The sequence below is a fragment of the Rhipicephalus sanguineus genome, chromosome 7, assembly GCF_013339695.2.
Source record: "Rhipicephalus sanguineus isolate Rsan-2018 chromosome 7, BIME_Rsan_1.4, whole genome shotgun sequence".
NCBI lineage: Eukaryota > Metazoa > Arthropoda > Arachnida > Ixodida > Ixodidae > Rhipicephalus > Rhipicephalus sanguineus.
In genome coordinates, this window is record NC_051182.1 from 120,131,626 (window position 1) to 120,153,579 (window position 21,954).

Consider the following 21,954-nt stretch of genomic DNA (forward strand, 5'->3'; position numbering starts at 1 on the left):
CCCTTGCCCAATCAGACGCACAGTACATCTTCACTGACTCAAAAACTGCTCTGTACAACTACGCCAGGGGCAGGATACACCCGCCCGCCTGGCAGTTGCTGAACACCCCCCACGCAAAATTTACCACGCATGGTAGAACTCCAGTGGGTGGCGGCTCATTCAGGGAACCCCGGAAACGAGGCTGCCGATAAATTGGCCCGAGGATTAATACGCCGGGCTCAGGACAGCCTCGATTCGGGCTTCTCGAAGGAGCGGGCGCACACTTTTGCCGAGCTCACGCAAATACCCCGTTTGAACCGTCGGACATACCCTCCCCCAAATCCCTCCCTTACCCACTCCCAACAAATCCTATGGAGACGTCTCCAGACCCGCACTCTTCCTTCCCCTCAACTGTTGTCCCACTACTGTGGCACTTCCCCTGAATGTTCCCTGTGTGGCGAACCTCACGCCACCCTTTCCCATATTCTTTTCGGCTGCCCTGCTGATCCTCCCCCGCAGGGACAGCCTGCCATCTCCAGCTGGGAGGACTGGGAGGTCCTGCTCTCGTCTGGGGACCCGGCGTTGCAACTTGCTGCGGTGACTCGGGCTGCCGATGTCATCGCGGTGAGAGGCATGACCGTGTAGACGTGGCGTAGGACCGCGCAGTGGTCCAGGGACCCGGGGGGTCCAAACACACTTGCAAATAAAGTTTTTCTCTCTCTCTCTCTCCAATGTGTCGACAGCGAACTGTACACCACCATCGCTCATATTACGGTGGGCTCTATGATGCTGTATGTCGAAAAAAGGAGGAAGCTCGAGACTTGAAGAGCCATGGTCGTTTGCATATCTGGGGTTTCAGCATAATACGTCAGATTATTGGGGCAGACAATAACCGAATGGTTCTGTATTGGTGAGCGTGGGAGCTGGCGCAGAAGACACACACCAATCGTTTCGTAAATCCGGAGCCGCTGTGGAAGAAGTCGGGGAGAAGCTTCCATGACCAAACCAGTCAACCCCTGAGGAAGGGACCGAATCGGTCCCGAAACGTCGGGCTCTCTTAAACTTGGCTGGAGCCATATCAACCTCCTAAATATTCCACCCAGCCAGATTTCTGTCGAAATGTTTACATTTAAGCGACCAGAAAGGTGCCACAGGGTGAAGCAGGCAGACCGCTAGTGAATTAGGGCGATTGATTTGCTGGCACTCGTCACAACTGGCCTGATACTTTGCTATCCATCGCTTATAGGCCAATAGAGTTTACCCTAATTCGGCGGTATGCTATGGTGAAAAGCCCATTGATAGCGTCGTCATGCGTAACTTGGAGCACGAGTATGGTATGGTATGAATAACGTTATTGATGTCATGAGGATTCAGTCCTGGAATGATGCGGGCCGCTCTCACGTCGGGACAGAGAGGCCAAGGCCTTCTGCCGCCACACGGGCCCTCTGGACAGCCCTGAGTTGGTCCGCCAGCGCGTGACTGTGCAACATTCGCTGCCACCACTGTTCGCCTTGAGAATCATCAACAGCCAACGCCGAGCAGCGCCAAAGCATGTGATCTAAATCGAGCAAACCCCCACACTTACTACTACAGTGGACTGAAAGTGGTCCAAATTCTGGGAGCACAGAGGTAAAGCTTGTTACTCATAGGAGTGCTTATGTAAGCGTTTCTGTGCTAAATTGCTATATACAACAGAGCGTATGTCTTTCTCTTGTCTAATATACACAAAGTGTCCGATGAAGTTCCCAATCTTTAATATCGGTGTCCTCTGTGAATATTGTCACGGGGTCGTGACGTCGACGAAGGCAGCAGTCGGCGTGGCGAAGATGAAGCTGCTTATTTGTCCTACCTTGTGGCCGTGAAACGGAAAGCCAAACTTCAGCAAAACACACTGTACACTGGGACCGGCGAAGAGAGCGTCGGCCGCCGATAAATATGCACATGGCTGGGACGCGCCGTCTTTCATACATCACGCATCGAACTTTCCAATCTTATCACTCGTGGTCGCGCAAGCTCTGGAATAATCTAGACTATTCGCGTTCTGCACGCAACCTTGACAAAGCGATATACTACAATCGCGAAGCTTCTTGAACTGGAGAAGTGGCGAAAAGCGGTCTAGTTGGTGCACAACTCGAACACTGCTGCGCGGTCAGTGTCGAGCGTTGCTAATAGTCCTTGCTGGTCAAACCCGATTACATCAAAATAAAACAAGCGGGCGTAGCAATATTCTGTGAATAACCTGTGGCGTGCACCATGACCCGTGTTGCGCGCATATGAGTCACTTTTGACTCGCACACAATGGCCCATGCCATGCGCGTATGCGCCACATATGGATGTGGTAAAGGGCTTCAGGACGGACACGACAGGGGTGTTACGTTATTCGTGCCCTGACGTGCGAACCATGCTCGCCATATATTCAGGTCCTCCTATGCCAATTTTGGTATGTACAAAGCTAAGGAGACGACCACGAGCTCCACGACGGAGGCGGTTAAATAGATAGATAGATAGATAGATAGATAGATAGATAGATAGATAGATAGATAGATAGATAGATAGATAGATAGATAGATAGATAGATAGATAGATAGATAGTACCCACTCGTAATGTGGAAGGAACAAAACAAAACTCCGGGCACACCTTGAATCGGATGCCCCCGTGTGACGAGAAACGCAGGGTGTCACTCCACGCGCCACAGTTTCAAAGAAAAAGAAATATCTAAGAGCATCTGATTCTCAATTGTCCACACTTACTGCGCGTTCCTCAAGCATAAAGAATTAACTGCGACAGTTAATAGTTCACGCTTGCCCTGTGCATGCATGTGTGTTCTTTTTGGGCACCCTTCAATGTGCTTCAGCGGCGCGCTGCAAGTATCAAGCTGCTTCTCGTTGATCGTGTGACATTCCAATTTGTTGTTATCGTATTCATTGCTTCGCCCTTGCGGGGAAACTGTCACTATTTTTCCTGTAATAAGTGAAGCGAATGGGAAGCGATATCTAGTTCCACCGAGACACAAATTTGCTTTTTCCAGTGATCACAGCAGCTTTTGATTATGTTTCATTGGTTTGCAAAATGTTACATAAACATTACGCGAACACTTTGAACCACAAATTTCTGGCGTGTAAAAAGAGGTATGATTTCTTAGCTGAGGAATAAAAGAGGCTACTGTCTTCTGCGTAAAAAATAGCTGTACACACATCAGCCAGAGCCAAGTCTTTGGCATATACCTAACATACAATGGGGCGCAATGCTCCCTTGGGGTGCGTCACTCGGTGCTCGAACGGATGGCGTATAACATCTTATATTTCCACGCTCCTGCCGATCGGAGAGATATGATTGCGATATTGAGTCAACGACACCACGTGTACCACCCCTTGCATATTTAGTAAAAGTGAGTCATGATAGAGCAAGTCAAATCTGTAAACCAAGCCCTTGGTGAGACGGCAGGAGAAGTAGCTCAGATTTCTGAGGAGATCATGTAAGATTCATAGCTCCTGCAAGTGTCACGACAGTATTGGCCATGTCCTGCGGAGTGTCTTCAAATCTTCATCAGAGCCTCGAGTCGTCCAAAGGGCGACGTCGTTGGCTTAGCGCAGACATTTGAGATCAGGGATAGACCTCAATACTCGCGTCGACGGCATCATACAGATATTGAAAATAAAAGGCGAGATCACTGATCCTTGGTGCATGTTGTTCCTTCCCAAAGCATACAAGGGTGATTGCTCTGCGCTTATGTGTATGGTTGCGGTATGGTTGGCTAAAATGGTAGCTACGTAGTCATATGTCTTTCCGCCAACCCGGATGAGATTAAGCTCTCGGAGGATGACAGAATGAGAAACGTTATTGGAAGCTCCGTGTATGCCCTGACATAACTGCTTGCGTATCTGGGCTGCTGGAGGGAGTAATGATGCCATGGTTCTTGCGAAGCATGCCATCTTGGCATAACAGAGATTATTGAAAACTACCCATTTTCGGTAGATAAAGATTGTTGTCTTCCTTGCAGTTACTAACATGGCTGAGGATAACGTGTTAAAATGTTTTATTGAGACAACACGTTACTCATAGAGGCCTCAGATTAAAAGTGTTCTAAGGTTTATTGACTTTGGGATGAAAATAACCCTGACATCTTTGCACGGACTAGCCAGGGTGCCAGAGTCAAAAGTGCGATTGAAGTATTTCGTGTTGGCCGTTACAGAGTTGTCGTCTAGACTGCGGAGTAATTTTTTGTTAATAAAGTTGTTGCTTTGTACTGATGCGCGCAGGGTGGCATTGGCATGCCGAACCTGTGCTTCTGTGATAGCGCCGCTTAATAAATTCTTGCGTTTTTCAAGTGTACTTCGGTGTGTCATAACTGTGAGCGGAAGGCAGGTTTGGTTGAGATACTCTATGTGCGCATGTAGAGGTTTGTTAATGCTGTGGTTGCAATGTGGTAGGGTCTAATATGTGGCACAATAGTTGCCATCCACACATCCATTCCATGCATAGTTTCACAAACTTGGCCAAACTGATGGCACGCCAGCTGTGTGGCGTACTCCTGGACCTGCAGGTCTAATTTGAGAATTCTGAGTCTGAGCCTTCGATGTGCCATCGCATCATACATCATTCAAGACGTGACCGCTTGGCTTCCCACATATGTAGAAGCTTGGCTCCAACCGTTGTGGGGGTAGTGTCGGGGACACAGTGGCAGTTTGCGTTTCAGTGTCTGAGTGAAGTTGACTCACGCAGTCTGAGATGTTTTAGATGTTTGTGAGAGCTGATAAATGGCGGGCCTCTTGAAATTTCTTCTAACTAGTAAGGCTGAGTGGTTTGGGTGCAAAGGGTTTGTGCCGGACATCTACTGTAGTGGTGATGCTGCAGTGGTCACTACCCAGGGTAATTTTTAATTTGCGCCATGTGACGTGAGTAAATCGGCGTCTAAGAGTAAGATCGTGACATGTGTCTTTGGCTACGCTGTTTCCTAGCCTATTTGGTGCATTGATGTAGAGTGAGGTTTTGGTATTTTATGTGTATCCACAGGGTTCTTCTCTTAGGAGTGGAAGCTGTGTGGCCCCACAACAAGATGCATGCGTTGAAATCGCCAAGGATTAAGAGAGAATGGTGGTTGGCAGCGGCAATGGCTTGCGCAAAAAGGGAGTGAAAGCGATGATGTTTATCTTCAGGGCGGCTGTAACAATGAGAATGTAAAGAGCAGAGGTGTAATTTATGCGAGAAGCAATTTCGAAGAATTCGCCCTCTATATCGACGCTGATAAAGTGGGTGTGATTGATGGTCAGGTGTTTTTGAGTAAGAATTGCCCTATCGGGCCGGGACACCTTTCTGTTTTGGTCGACATTATATCCTGGGAAGCTGATTGGCCCGTGAGTTTCTGGAAGCGAATGACTACTGGGAGATTAGAATGGGAAGCAAGGAACTGTTGGAGGGAGAGAGAGAAAAAGGCTTTTTATTTTCGAAACCCAAGTCCGGGTCTGAGCTCTAGGGTGAGGCTTTACTTACCTCCCCTAAGATTGTATGTATATGGTTAAGGAGAGTTGCCCAGGAGAAGGTGGTTTCGTCCTGATTCGCAACCCAGGCCTCCCATGTAAGTATGTTAGACCGGAGTGAATGGCGTTGTGGTGTGTTGGCTCTGGGGCAGTGCCAGTATGTGTGGGATAGTGTCGGTATGGAACCGCACACTTGGCAATGAGGTGTATTCGGGGCATGTTCATTTTTCGGAACCACCCCAGTTCCACTGCCAAACTTTAGACTCGGAGCGAAGCGACACTGTTAAGCGGAGCTGTTGCTGATACGGACACAGCCGGTGCTGCTATGCTGGGATTATTGGCGCTGGCTCCAGCTATCGAATTTGTAGTTTGTTGAATATGTGCTGGCACAAAGTTAATAAATTTGACGAACATGTCATTCTCGGCTGTGTAAACTGCATTCACTTTGTCAGCCGCGGTGAGCGTATTATGGAATTATGTTTGCAAAGGGGTTATTATGGCGATGTAATTTAACGGTGATACGTTCATGGACTCCCCTGATCGCGGAGTGCTCGTAGTTTTACGTTTGCTAGGGGGGAGAAAGAAGCGTTTCCCGATGAGCGGAGTGACTATTGTCCATAGCATGATTTGAATGGGTTTCAGGTGAAGCTGATGGATGATGCATTGAAGAGGAGAAATTAGAGGCAGGAGTTTGAGTGTTTGCGGTGGAGGGGTGCGATTGGATTTCAGCGTTCGTAGCGGATGCGTGACAAGATTGGACGTAATTTAATTTATGTTTTTGAATTTTGACACTTAGGGTTGCATTTTGTTTACGGAGGATGGCTTCGTTGTTGTGTGATTTGAGGAGCAGCTAGAAGAGGCTGACTTGGCCCAGGCTGACGTGAGCCCAGACAGAGCAGGGCTCGGTCATACGGCTGGTCAGGCGTCGTCTTGGGTTGCTGAGCGACACTCGCATTCCTTGCTATTGCAGTGATGTCGTCGCTGGCCTGAGCCGTCAGTTCGGTCACGACTAGTAGATCGGCTGGTGGGTGAAGGGTCTTGCCTGTGCCTGGAACGCGCTGGGCGCGGTTGAATATTAATTTGCACAGCGAAGAGCCTGTTTGATGGTATTCATTGCGCACAACAGAGACGGCGCCGCAGTTGTGGCGCACGGGTGACCCCCTAACTCTACACTTGTGACAGCGTGTTTCACTGGCATTGGTTCAGACGTTCTGGCGATGAGCAGTCTCACGACATTGTGCGCAGGCATCGTGTGCAGGCCTGAGGGACGCCATCGGCGGGCACAGCCGTCGTAGTTGACGCGGTAAGGAACAAATTTGCCTTGGAATATGACCAGGATAGCTCCACTATTGTCCTGTCGCCGTGCACCCCGGATAGTGGGTTTCGGGTTGCACATGTGCAGGGTCGAGGTGATTTTGTCTTCCTAGTAATCTAAGGGCAAGCGAACGGTTCCTCTGTAGGTATCGACGGGATCGGCCAAGTGGATTGTGACTTTATGAGGGGTAACATTGAAATGCAAGTTTCATGCTGTGGTAAAGATCGGCGTGACCCAAGTCAGGTGTGCTGATCAGAACGGTATGGTTGACGGTGTGACATGTATAGGGACCTAACTTGTGCGGTTGGAGATTAGAGCGCTGCAACCTTGAAGATAATTTGTCTGAGGACGCATGCATGGATTACAGTACAGGTGAGGCCTCCGCGGCCTCGGCGCAGCGATTTTAACACGATCTTATAATCGCCGCGCGGTAGCGGCGCGGGCTTCGCTTCTATGCTCTATGGTCTCTTCTCAGCCGTGGCATGGTTTGCTGATGAAAGATCTTGCCATTGTCTTCAGAATCTATCGTGGATCTCGCTCCAGGAGCGCATGCCACCGACGCCGGTTGCGTCGATCTCTGTTCTAGCGCTCATGCTAGGCAGAGTTGGGCCTAGCAGTCATCCTGCACTAAAGGGCTGCGGCTCGCGTAAAAAACCTCGTAGTTGCCAAAAGCTGTGAAGAAGCGTCAAAAACATTCAGATAGGCCAATTCAGGTATTCAGGGTGTTGTCATCAGACAACTAGAAAAAGAAAAAAATCACAGCATATCCACGAGGTGAATGATGATGAGTGGGGCGAAGCTACGGAGGGAATCATCTGTAAACCGTGAAACTCTTCCGTGAAATGCGCCCAGTACATAATATAAAGAGTGTGAAACATCGTGTATATATTAAACATCAAACTTTTATTGTACTGTTGGTTTACGTGATCCCTTCGTTATCACTTGTGATCGGTGAAATGCAAGGAAGAAGTCCGCTCCCGAGCGAAAGAGCGCCAAGAGCGACCGCATTCCCCGCTCGCCCTGCGCGAATTAAAGGCAAGGCTAGAGGGAAGACAGGACGCGTGTTCCACGACGCGAGGTCGGTAGCATGCCCAACGAAAGCCAACGGAACGCGATCGTGCAAGTGCTCCGGCTTCGCATCGCCTCATGGTTCCATTTAGCGTCCCAAAACCAAATATATTGCTCAAGGTGTGCCTTGCGTTTTTCGTAGAAATAATTTCTTTATCATGTACATTAAGACGAAAAGTTGAAAGCTCACTAGAGTGTATCGCCCGCAAAGTATGTCTTTTAGTGTGATTTAACTCTCGTACGGCAGGGTCCTCGCGCCGTTGCCGGTCCACCTCGCCCGTTGACGATCGGGCGAGGTGGCTACATACAACTACTACTACTACACTTTAAGAAAAACATCTGGCGTTCTTTCGTTCTGCTTTTACAAAACATCTGGCGTCTTTCGTTGGTTTATTTCATCAATCAACGGCGTTTTGAACAAAATTTTTATTGTTTAATCACCCACAGGAGAAATCTCACCAGGCACTACCTTGGAGGTAAACAATGGCTGCTAATGGGAATGAGAGACAGAAGAAGTCGGCTTTTAGCTAACACTTACACTTCTACTTCTACTAACGTTTCCTACTGGAACATGCCAATGGCTGCTAATGGGGAATGAAAGACAGAAGAATTCGGCTTTTAGTTAACGCGCACGCTGCGAATTTTTTATTGTTCAACAACGCACAGGAGAAATCTCCCACCGGCACCACCTTGGAGGTCAAAGCGTAAGACTTGTTACGGACTACTACGACGACTACGAGGGACGAACGGGTGCCGCCTTAAGGAGCTTCGCCCCTAAAAAGCAGGAGCCAAGATAACATGCGACCGCTCACATCGAGACGCTGGCGTCTCTCCACCGCTCAGAAATCCGCTCGCGTCAACCGAATGTCGCATTCCAGGTGGTCTCGCCTTCTTTCACAGCACACGCACAATATCAACGCTCGGCGCGTTTCGTATCGAGTCGTGCGTCCGCGCTGGTGCATCTTGCCAGTGTCGTCATTCGACTACCAGGCGGAGCAGTCTCTGTATACGTGAACCAATGGCTGAATGCGCGTAGACATAAGCCTTAAATGCCATCTGCAGTACAAGTGTTTTTAAGCGACCTTTAGAGCTGTCGGCGACAAATGCCCCTGACACACGGGAACCTCAAGTCTTTTTGCAAAGGGATATCTTCCGGAAAGGCGTTCCGCCCAGTGACACGCAACGAAGCAGTACATTTCTTACGCAAATGTTGCAAGTTTGTGTTTCGTCTGTGTTAACAGATCCGCAAACAACGTAATCTTAGGCTTGTAAAACTTAGCAAAACGTAGGATAACCTCGGAAAACTTAGCAAAGCTTAGAAAAACATCCAAATTCGAAGACCACATAGGTGCCGATCAGCTCCGCTGTGTGTCTAGCCTCCCGCCGCTTGTGGAAGCTGCGCACAGTTTTTACAATGTCTATGTGCTTGTTCCACATCACGTGATTTGAAAATTGAACACCCAAATTTTATTGCGATAGCAAATATATGGACACTTCGAATTGTCGCCGTGGCCGTCGCCGTCATGTCCCGGATGTGTATATGTATCTATATATATATATATATATATATTAAAGGCACAAAGAAAAATAAAGGAGAAGACAAAAATTCCGAAGCACCCGACCGGGTATTCGAACCATCGACCCCTCGCTCCCCAGCCCACTGCATTAGACAAGCCAACCATGCCCCATGCTTCCGCCGGGGAAGTAACAGCGAGCTATTTATGTACACCATTCACCGCTGGTAGTAAGCACATCTTGGAGGACCTAGAGCGTGTTTTCTATCACGCTAAATCGGGCACACCTTACATCAGACGCCCCCGTGTAGCAGTAAACGTAGGGGGTAACTCCACGCGACACATAAAAAAACGAAATATCTACAAGCATCTGCGGCGCGATTTTGTACGCGTTCTTAAAACGGACTTAGGCTGTCCGTTCTTTGCAGCCGCCCGCGAATGGTCAATGTGAACCATGAAAGACGTCACGGCCCTACCTTGACCAATTGTGTGCGGCTGTAAAGAACGGACCACCTCCGTCCATTTTAAGAACGCATATAAAATCGCACCCCTGTTTCTCCATTGTCCACACTTGCCGCGCGTTGCACAAACACAAAGCCTGCGACACTTGTTAGTTCACGCTTGCCCTGTGCATGCCTCTGCGTTTTTTAGATGCGAAGTATCTTAAGGCCGAGCTCAATCCGGTGGTGTGCGGCGTGACCACCCTTACTGCGCATGCGCATACCCTCTCCACACACCTCTCACCCTCTCCACTTTCCCTCTCCCCTTCCCCTCTCAACTTTCTCCGTCCCCTTTCCCTCTCCCCTACCACTTTCTTTCTCCCCCTCTCCCATACTCCTCTCCCTTCCTCCTTTCCACTCTTCCTCTGAAACGCGGACTAGACATGCCGAAATTCGTTCCTGCGCAACGCCGCGATGAGCTCGAGCGCATGCGCGTCCCCTCCCCTTCTCTCTCCTCTCCTACGCTGCCCCCCTCTCGCCCGCCTGTCGACCACGTTCCCCGCTCGCCCTGTGAGAATTAACGGCCAGGCTAGTAGGAAGATACGACGCGCGTAGCGTCCCTCTTCGCGTTCCACGACGCGAGGTCAGTAGCATGCCCAACGAACGCCATCGGAACGCGATCGTGCAAGTGCTCCGGCTTCGCATCGCCTCATGGTCCCCTTTAGCGGGAGATGGTGTAATTTTTCTGGCGCCCTTCCTTGTGCTTTACCGGTGCGCTGCAAATATTGAGCTTATTAGAGTTCTTCGTGGGACATTCCAATTTCTTGCTATCGCGTTCATTGCTTCGCCCTTGCGGCGAAACTGCGACTTTTTTGTTTTCCTGTATTAAGGGAAGTGAATGGGAACCGATATATATTTCCACCACGACAAAAATTGTTTTTTTTGCTGCGATAGCAGCAGCTTTTGATTATGTTACATTGGTTTGCAAACTGTTACTTAAAGACTACGGGAACACTTTGAACCGCATATTTCTGGCGTAAAAAAACAAGTATGATTCCTTCTCACAGGAAACAAAGCTGCTAGCGTCCTCTGCGTAGAAAATATCTGTACACACGTCAGCAAAATGCACGTCTTTGACATATACTTTATATACAATGGTGCCCAATACTCTCTTGGGGTGCGCCACTCAGTGCTCGAACGAATGACGTCAAACATCTTATATTTCCGCACTCCTGCCGATTGGAGAAATGCCATTGCGATATTGAGTCAACGACACCACGTAAGCCACCCGTTGTATATTTAGTAAAAGTGAGTCATGATAGAGCGAGTCGAAGAGTTTGCTGTGATGAAAGAACATTCCGAGAGATCTTTCCCGTATCAACATTCTTGAAATTCTGGTATTTTTTACAGCAGAGCTGTTAAGGTCGAGGTTGCCATGTGTCGTAGATATAAAGTTATCATCGTCCTGAACTGGTATGCGGCGTCACCTTCGCCCTCTTCATCATCGCCTTCCTCTTCTTTCTCTTCTGCTTTACTTGCAGAACACATGCACCGATTCGTCCGGCGTGGGATGCAATAAATCTGATGGCCGAGAGGACGAGCAGAGAGAGAGCGAAAGAATAGAATAGACAGAAAGAAAGAAACAAACAAAGAGAGAAAGGGGGAAAGAAATAAAGAAATAAAGCTTTTTTTTCGAAAAAATTGCAGAGACGAGATTCGAACGCGCACACCGCGATCCGTGTGCGAGCGTCTTACCACAACGCTTGATGAAATGTCCTATGATATATTTTCCGTCATGGCTATGCACAAGCTTTGCAGAAACACGTATGTATGAATGTAACCAAAAGTCCATAATTTCTTCAAGCTCACACTTCATTCGAATGGCTATTCACCTAATGGACCTATGTGACGGACTAGACATTACGACGGACTGGTACGCCACTGCGGTGAAGTGCTCGTACTGACACCGTTTCTTTGATAGGAACTCTCGCTTTTCAGCTGCACTTCGTTATAGCCGTTGAGTGTTTCCTTAGTAGCGCTGGAGCAGTTATTGCCCCTATGTGGTTGTACGTTGATTTCATTCTATCTGTGCCCTCTTAATGTGCATTCTAATATTTTATTTATTAAATACCATGAAATAAAATAGGCTATCCAGGCACGCTGGCAGATTAAATCTTAGTCTTGTATATTGTAATACAGTAAGCTGGCGGAAAAGGAAGGTGGTGTTGAGATGGAGAGATGTGAAGGTGAGGAGGAAGGAAAGAAGTACGGGAGAACGAGTATATATAGAGAGAGGGAGAGAAACGAATAGAAACAGAGCAATAGAATGAAAGTGAAGAAACAGAGAAACGTAATATGAGAAACCCGACTACAGAGAAAAAAAAGAGTGAGAAATGAGAAAGGAAAGAAACTGAAAAAATATAGAAGGCGAGAGACGGACTACACAGAAAGAGAGAAACAAGGGCGTAAAAAATGAAAAAAGGGGAAAAAACGAAGGAAGGCGGAAAGACAGAAAGCGAAATAAACAAAGAAAGGAATAGTTGGAATGCATGAGATCAATAGAAAAAAAAAGATAATAGTCGAGAGCCCAACTACAGAGAGATAGAGAGAGAAAGAAGTAACAAATGGAAGAAACAGAGAATAAGATACAAGGCGAGAGACCAACTACACAGAGATGAATTTTTTGTTTCTGTTTAAACTGTTTTGGAAAAAGTCCGTATGAAGGAATAATGTCGGTGCAACGAGAGTTGTGATTGCAGTGCCGGCTATCTAATTTTATATAAAAGCAATCGACATCCTACGCCAAGGCGTCATGTCGGGTTAACGTCAATTGCAGTTCCACTATTACCTCCGATTATATAGCAGTGTAATGAGCATTACATTTGTATTCCTATGATTCAGGAAGGCTAAAGTCAGGTGTTGCCCGTCCCCTGAGAAATATGCTTACCAAATTTACGTTGGATATGGGCATCATCGGAACGTGAAATGCACTTTGTTTTGAAAATACGAACGTGTATTCTCTAACGTGAGCGCTGAGTAACGTCAGACGATAAGTTACCCTTTACCGCCAATATATTCGGTGTGCCTTATATCCTGACCACGAAAGTGCCTTTTCGTGCCCTCAGAAATGCATCGTATTTGAAAATTTTGAAGCATTAACATTCTGCGATGATCCATAGCACTCAATTTCCGATCATGTGCTAGTCAAGCAGAATTGCTACTTTCCCTCTTCTGTGTTTCCTACTGAACATATCAAGAATTGACGCTGCTTTCAATATTTCGATGACGGCATGATGGCCACCGTCAGATTTTGTCCAAGTGGCGCGGGAAAACAAAATCCTTTCATAAAACATATCGTCATGTAGTGTCGAAAATATCCACGAAAATATGCTAGAAGAAACGCTTTTAAAATTGCGCATGTAAATATGGGGCAACGTGAAGACACTGAATGAGCGCTGTACATCAATTGAACTTTACTACGCAAGAAAACACAGGCGCAGCAGAAGGTGCGCAAATAGAAATAAAAAAACTAAACCTAATTCACACCTAATCTTTCAGGCTTATGCCTCAGTTGTCGTGGGCAGCGACGCCGTGTACATACACAAACTGTACGCAGTGGTGTCTAAATTCTACTTTCTCTTTGAACGTGTCATGCACATATGTATACCTAGGTGTTTGTGACAAAGAGAATGCGTGTGAAGCTTTAAACATCAGTTGTACATGTTCTTGTACGTCGAGCTAAGTATTTTGTACCCCTCACTTGCTACTGTACAGCCCGGGCTGCGAAATAGATGTTAGAGACATCGATATAACAGATGATAACAAACATCCACTTTTCTTGCCCAATGGCGGAGAAATCAACTTGGTAGGTAGAGGCTATTTTTTAATCAACCGGACTGACGCAGTTTCTTTAGTGAAATCCTCACCCACCTCATTATTTCGCAATGATTCGTAGAATTCTCGCTCTCGCTACAGCTTAAAACTTCCAAGAATACAATTGCAGAGACCGCTGCGGAGCACGAACGGCTTTTACAATCGTCAGCGTTCATTGGCGCTTGTGTTCTGAGAAGTTCTAATGCGTAGCAAGGAGGTGATTGTTCGACGCTTCTCGAATTATAAGGAAGCTGAAGCTTCCATTATCACTGCGTCAGTCATATTGTCTATCTACAAAATTAGCTATCTACAAATTTCTATCTACAAAATTAGCTTCCCAGTTACTAGGCATCATGAGTGTAAAGCAGTGTATCTCCATGCACAAAAACATTCAGGTGCATTTGTGAAGACACGCTTCGTTTTCCTATTACACCACTTGCTTTGGCCATGGCATCAACCGTATTTTTCGACATACAAGAGTTTTATGCCGGGGTCCACCAAGACTACAGTGACGTATATCCGTCACGGATATATGCCAGGCTGTTACACCGCTTTCCGCGCTTCCGCTCGACCTGAGAAAAATTGCGACAGAGAGAGGAGACACGAGGCACATTGTGTTTCTTCTAGTCCGGACGACCGGTAGTGTAGGCTCCATACATTTCTTTTACAGCGAAAGCTGTTATGAGATCATTTCACCGGCCGTTTTTGGCGCCGTAGCTGTTTGCCGCCGCCGCCGCCAATGTCCGTAACCAGTATCGCTCAAAATAGGAAAACAAACGAAATAAGAAAAAAATTCCAGGATGGAACGAGGTTCGAACCTGGGCCCTCAGCGTGGGAGCCCAGTATTCAACCGCTGAGATAGGCCGGTGCTTAAAACAGCTTTGCAAAAAGGTCCTATACAGGCTGCATGTCGGGAAGGAACCACATTAGCATATGCAATATAGCGTGTAGAAGAGTAAAATAAGCACCAAGCGTCCACAACGCGAATTCTGTAACCAGGCGTCACACAATGCGAATTGCGCAACGAGTAGGCTGTTGAATGCTTCCAACCCATTGCAAAGGGCTCTGCCATAATTCTTCGTCGTCATCAGGCACACCATCAACAAAGTGCGCATAATGCCTTACATGCGTTTAGCAGGTACCAGGCTCTCTGTAGAATGAAGAAAAATGGCACAGTGCCTGCTGCCCTACTTCTCAAAAATTACAATTATTTTTAGCGTAGTGGGTTCCTCGAAAGTGCACTTGTATTGATTGCCAAGGAAGCCCATAAGCGCATGATCCATTTCCTCGGGGTCTCAGTAAAGTTCTTCGCCCCCCCCCCCCCCGTCTCTCTCCCACGTCAACGTATGTTATACAGCATGACGGGAGAGGGAAATAGCGACCGGGCGTCACCCAATGGTAATTACATAACTGGTGGGCCTTTTAAAGCTTCCAACCCATTACAAAAGGCTGAGCCATAATTCTTCATCGTCATCAGTCGTCGCGTCAACAAACTGCACAAAATGCCTTAGAGACGTGTAAGTGGTGCCTCGCTCCTCAACAGAATGAAGAATAATGGCTTAGTACGTGCTTCCCAACTTCACAAAAATTGTGATTTATGGCGTAGTGGGTACCTTTCTAGCGTACTTGTATTGTAGCCCCAAGAAAGCTTACAACGGGCTTTAGAAACGCCGCTCTTCCAGCTTTCGCTGTGACTGTGCTGCGGTTTCAGCGCAGGCCTGGCGTTTTTTCTAATCAGCTACGCTGTTCTGGCTGCCACACCGATTTTCCTGATTACGCTCTCACCGTTAACTACTACAGCAACCACAAATGTATGTGTAATCATTGATTATGGTGTTAGTCGTCGGGATGGGAATGCACGACTAAGCGTCAACGTGGGAAACGTTAAACCTGGGTGCATCCAGGCTAAAGGGTGATATAGCTGCCAAACACCAATAGGTATTCTGTAAGCTCTCTTATATCAGTGTACAGTGAATGTTCGACTGCTTTTGTAAGGACACGCCTTACTTTCGTGTTATACGGAATCCTATGTTGGAGGCATAAACCATACCGACTCTATCCCACACATACTGGCACTGCCCCAGACCCAATACGACATAACGCCATTCATTCGGCCCTTACATACATACATGGGAGGCCTGGGTTGCGAAGCAGGGCGAAACCACCTTCTCGTGGGAAACTCTCCTTAACCATACACCAACCATCTCATGGGAGGTCAGAAAAGCCTCACCCTAGAGCTCAGACCCGGACTTGGGTTTCGAAAATAAAAGTTTTTTTTAGGGGCGAAGCTCCTTAAGGCGGCACCCGTTCGTCCCTCGTAGTCGTCGTCATCGTAGTAGTCCGTAACAAGTCTTACGCTTTGACCTCCAAGGTGGTGCCGGTGGGAGATTTCTCCTGTGCGTTGTTGAACAATAAAAAATTCGCAGCGTGCGCGTTAACTAAAAGCCGAATTCTTCTGTCTCTCATTCCCCATTAGCAGCCATTGGCATGTTCCAGTAGGAAAAGTTAGTAGAAGTAGAAGTGTAAGTGTTAGCTAAAAGCCGACTTCTTCTGTCTCTCATTCCCATTAGCAGCCATTGTTTACCTCCAAGGTAGTGCCTGGTGAGATTTCTGCTGTGCGCGATTAAACAATAAAAATTTTGTTCAAAACGCCGTTGATTGATGAAATAAACCAACGAAAGACGCCAGATGTTTTGTAAAAGCAGAACGAAAGAACGCCAGATGTTTTTCTTAAAGTGTAGTAGTAGTAGTTGTATGTAGCCACCCCACCCGATCGTCAACGGGCGAGGTGGACCGGCAACGGCGCGAGGACCCTGCCGTACGAGAGTTAAATCACACTAAAAGACATACTTTGCGGGCGATACACTCTAATGAGCTTTCAACTTTTCGTCTTAATGTACATGATAAAGAAATTATTTCTACGAAAAACGCAAGGCACACCTTGAGCAATATATTTGGTTTTGGGACGCTAAATGGAACCATGAGGCGATGCGGAGTCGGAGCACTTGCACGATCGCGTTCCGTTGGCTTTCGTTGGGCATGCTACCGACCTCGCGTCGTGGAACGCGCGTCCTGTCTTCCCTCTAGCCTTGCCTTTAATTCGCACAGGGCGAGCGGGGAATGCGGTCGCTCTTGGCGCTCTTTCGCTCGGGAGCGGACTTCTTCCTTGCATTTCACCGATCACAAGTGATAATGAAGGGACCACGTAAACCAACAGTACAATAAAAGTTTGATGTTTAATATACCCACGATGTTTCACACTCTTTATATTATGTACTGGGCGCATTTCACGGAAGAGTTTCACGGTTTACAGATGATTCCCTCCGTAGCTTCGCCCCACTCATCATCATTCACCCCGTGGATATGCTGTGATTTTTCTCTCTCGCTCTCTCCAACAGTTGCTTGCATCCCATTCTAATCTCCCAGTAGTCATTGTTGCTTCAAGTAACTCAGGGGCCCATCAGCTTCCCAGGACATATTGTCGACCAAACCAAAAAGGTGTCCCCGCCCGATAGGGCAATTCTTACTCAAAAACACCTGACTATCAATCACACTCACTTTGTCAGCGTCGATATAGAACGCGAATTCTGAGAAATTGCTTCTCGCAAAAATTACACCTCTGCTCTTTACATTCTCATTGTCTACAGCCGCCCTCAATATAAATATCATCGCTGTCACTCTCTTTTTTGTGCAAGCCATTGCCGCTGCCACCCACCTTTTCTCTTAATTATTGCCGCTTTCAACGCAGCCAACATGTTGTGGGGTGACACAGTTTCCACTCCCAAGTTTCCATTCCACATGACTCATATTACAAATTAACCTCAATAGCGACCACTGCAGCATCACCCCTACAGTGCATGTCCAGCACAAAGCTTTTGCACCCAAACCACTCAGCCTTACCAGTTGGGAGAAACTTCGAGAGGCCCGCCTTATATAAGCTTCCACAAACATCCAAGACATCTCGGAATGGGTGAGCCAACTTCACTCAGATGCTGAGACGCAAACAACCACTCTGGCCCCCGAAACCACCCCCACAACGGTTGGTTCCAAGATTCTAGATATGTCGGAAGCCAAGCACTCACTTCTGCAATGATGTACAAGGCGATGGCACAACCGAAGGTTCAGAATTCCTCGGAATTCTGAGCCTTCGAATTCCCAAATTGTCAGAATTCCCAGACTCAGAATTCCCAAATTAGGCCGGCAGATCCAGGAGTAGGCCACACAACTGGCGTGCCAGCAGTTTGGCCAAGTGTGTGAAAGTATGCATGGAATGGAAGTGCACATAGCAAAATTGTGCCACATTTTAGACCCTACGACATCGGGCACACATCGCAACAAACTTCTACATGCGCACAAAGAGGATCTCAACGGAACCTGCATTCCGCTCCCAATTATGACACACCGAAGTATACCGGAAAAACACAACGATTTATTAAGCGCTGGTATCGCAGATGCAGAAGGTCGGCATGCCAATGCCAGCCTGCGCACATCAGCACCGGGATCCAACTTAATTACAAAAAAGTACTCCACCGTCTAGACGACAACTCTATGACGGCCATCACAAATTATTTCAATCACACTTTTGACACTGGCACCCTTCTTTGTTCGTGCAAAGGTGTGAGGGTAATTTTAATCCCAAAGTCTAATAGACTTTAGAACACTTCTAATGGCAGGCCTCTATCACTAACGTGTTGTCTCATCAAAACATTTCAACAAGTTATCCTCAACCATCTCGGTAAATACATGGAAGACAGCAATTTTATCTATCAGAAATAGTGGGGTTTCGAAAATCTCTGTTATGCCAAGATGACATGCTTCGGCAGAAGCATGGCATCATTACTCCGTACAGCAGCCTTCATACGCAAGCAATTATGTATAACGTTTCTCATTCTGCCATCCTCCGAGAGCTTAATCTCAAAGGGGTTGGCTGAAAGGGATGCAACTACATAGCTACCCTTGTAGGCAACCGTACCGCAACCATACACATAGGCTCTGAGCAATCACTCTTGTACGCTTTGGGAAGGAACATCATGCACCAAGGTTCAGTGATCTCGCCTTTCATTTTCAATATTTGTATGGTGCTGTCGACGCGACCATTTAGGTCTATCCTTGATCTCAAATTTCTGCGCTATGCTGATGACATCGCCCTTTGGACGACTCGCGTTCCGATGGAGATTTCAAGGCACCCTGCAGGCAACGGCCAATACTGTCGTGCCACTTGCAGAAGCTATCAATCTTACATGATTCCCTCAGAAATCTGAGCTACTTCTCCTGCCGTCTCACCAAGAGCTTGGTTTACAGATTTGACTTGCTCTATCATGACTCACTTTTACTAAATATACAGGGGATGGTACACGTGGTGTCGTTGACTCAATATCGCAATCGCATCTCTACGATCGGCAGGAGCGTGGAAATATAAGATGCTTTACGTCAGCCGTTCGAGCACTGAGTGACGCATCCCAAGGGAGCATTGGGCCCCATTGTATGTAAAGTATATGTCAGACTTGCCTATTGCTGACGTGTGTACAGATGCTTTTTACGCAGAAGGCACTAGCCTCTTTGCTTCCTCTGGTTAGGAATCATAGGTGTTTTCAGACGCCAGAAATTTGCGGTTCGAAGTGTTCGCGTAGTGTTTATGTAACAGTTTGCAAACCAATCTAATATAATCAATGTAACATAAACATATCGTATTCGAGTTATGTACCAACTAGCCCGAATTTCGCCACTTCTTCAGGTCGAGAAGCTTCGCGATTGTAGTATATCGCTTTGTTAGGATTACGTGCAGGACGCGAGTAGTCTAGATTATTCCAGAGCTTGCGTGACCAGGAGTAATAAGATTGGAAAGTTCGATGCGTGATGTATAAAAGACGGCGCGTCACAGCCATGAGCATTTTTATCGGCGGCCGATGCTCGTTCGCCGCTGTCAGTGTACGGTGTGTATTGCTGTAGTTTCACTTTCCGTTTCCTGGCCACATGTTCGGCCAAATAAGCAGCTTCATCTTCGACACACCGACTGCTGCTTTCGTCGACATCGCGACCCCGTGACAATATTCACAGAGAACAGCGATGATAAACATTGGGAACTTCATCAGACACTCTGTGTATATTAAACAAGAGAAAGACATACTGTTTGTTATACATCGCCTTAGTGCTAGGAAGTTGGATCACTTGCACTCCAAGCTACGCATAGGGGATGCTATCCTTGGATGTTTCACCAAAACATGCCGCCGAATGGGGGTAACCTCTATTGGCCTATAAGCGGCGGATGATAGGAAAGTATCAGTTCATGGTTTCCTTGTGCTGCAGATGACGAGACGAGGACGGTAGGTCGATACAGGGACACAGGACAGGTGGTGCGCAAACTTACAACTGGTTTATTCACATCTTGCGAAGTGTCAAATATAGGTTAACAATCAGGTTAACCACGAACGACCACCAACTGAACCATGAACGACCACCAACCATGAACGACCATAGGTTAACCATGAACGACCACCAACTAGCCCAATTCATCGCTCTTCTAAAGGAAAGTATCAGGCCAGTTGTGTCAAGTGCAGCGATCCAAACGCCCTGCTTCTCTTGTGGTCTTCCTTCTTCACCTTGTGCCCCCTTTCTGGTCCCTTCAGGAAACGATTGGTGTGGGTCTTTCGCGCCAGCTCCCACGCTCACCAATAAAGGACCATTAGGTTATTGTCTGCCTCGATAATCTGAGGTATTATGCTGAAACCCCAGATTTGCAAACGGCCATGGCTCTTGAAGTCTCCAGCTTCCTCCTCTTTTCCGACATACTGCATCATAGAGCCCACCATAATATTATGAGCGATGGTGGCCTCCAGTTCGCTGTCAACACATTCGAAGAGCTCTTGCGTGTCTGTGGTTGTCAGTTTTGCCACGCGACACGGTATTACCCGCAGAAAAGGTATCCCGTCGAGCACCCCATAACTATTTCGACTGAAGTTCTTTCCATGTACATTCGAGTGAAAATATTCCAAAGACGACCGAAGCACGCATCCGATAGCATGTATAGCCTCCGATGTATATTGTGACCATAATATTTCATTTGGTGAAGAGAAGTTTGTCCTTCATGACGCCATCGCTTGGCGTTTCCACATCAACTGCAAAAGTGGCACCTAACCCTTTGTCCCACGTTAAGGCGTGTTATCGGTTGTAGAAGGTAAACAGTTGATTGGAAGGTAGAAAATGGTCCGCGCGCTATTCACGCTGTCGATCTTATCATTGAAGGCGTTAGAAGGCGCAGCGATTCTGTCTTGCACCCGTACCCGTGGTCTCAAGAATGTCGTACACGGGCACGTATATTCTCTTAAAAAACGATGAGCCTCTTTATACACATTCACTCGCGAATAGCTTGCAGAATAAAGCTGTGCACATTTTTATTGTTTTGTCTGTCCTTTTTTTCAAAGCCACCATGCGCTGCCATTCCGATAAAACACAATAGGTTTTTCTTAAATGCAAAGTATACAGAACCGTATTCTATATCTGCACCTATTGTAACCTGATTCTTTTGGAAGCAAAGGCCGATTTACCATTTATACCGACCAATTCAGCCGGGTAGTCCTGGTTGTTCTCGCAGTCGCCTCGTCAACTTCATATGAACCGAATGTCAATAATACATGCGTTTGACCAACACGACTGACAGGTCACGACATGAAAAACAGGACATCTCTGTAGTGTACGCCAGGAAATGACGTGTACGCCAGGAATAGTGGTACCAATATTCATGGCAATAATAGCGTGCCAATATTCATGGCAATAATACTTGAAAAGGGGTAGAGAAAGCCGCAATAGAAAGGCGAAAAAAGAAACATGATGATGGACTGCTAGCAACTGACGTTTTTTATTCAGAACGCACACAAAGCTGATGCCAGTGATTCCCCGTCATCACGACCTATAAAAACTCTTGCCTAAAAGCAGCACGCGAACAACTTGCACGTGTAGCTATAGGAATCCTATCTGTCTTTCATGTAAGCTGCTAGAGGGGTGGTCTATGCATCTAGAATCTTCCCGGCCGATATCAGAGGCTTCGGTAATGTCTCGCTGAGTTTTCGCTTGAGGCCTGTATACCAATGTAGTCCTTTTGAGCAGGGACCTGCATCAGCTCTCCTTACTGTCTGTGCAGCGCATGACAAAGTGTTGAAAGGACTACCAATGAACAGGCTGTGGTGCTCCCGTAAGTGTGAATATTCAGGCACCTTCCGGTCTCCCCAACGTACTCAATCCCGCATGATAGCGGCAGTGTGCACACGATGCCTAATGCGCAAGGCACCAA

The 21,954-nt window shown here is 47.2% G+C and overlaps 1 protein-coding gene across 5 annotated transcripts in view; it reads right to left on the reverse strand.

Moving 5' to 3' along the window:
- The window catches only part of LOC119399802 (uncharacterized), a 129,005-nt gene that overhangs the window by 84,977 nt on the left and 22,074 nt on the right, over positions 1-21,954 (reverse strand). The window contains exon 1 of one of the 5 annotated variants that reach the window (XM_049417849.1): positions 13,725-13,770. The exons of the other annotated variants lie outside the window; for them this stretch is intronic. The gene's annotated coding sequence lies outside the window, so the exon portion shown is untranslated. Of the gene's footprint in view, positions 1-13,724; positions 13,771-21,954 lie in introns of those variants that run through there. 5 annotated transcript variants of the gene reach the window in all.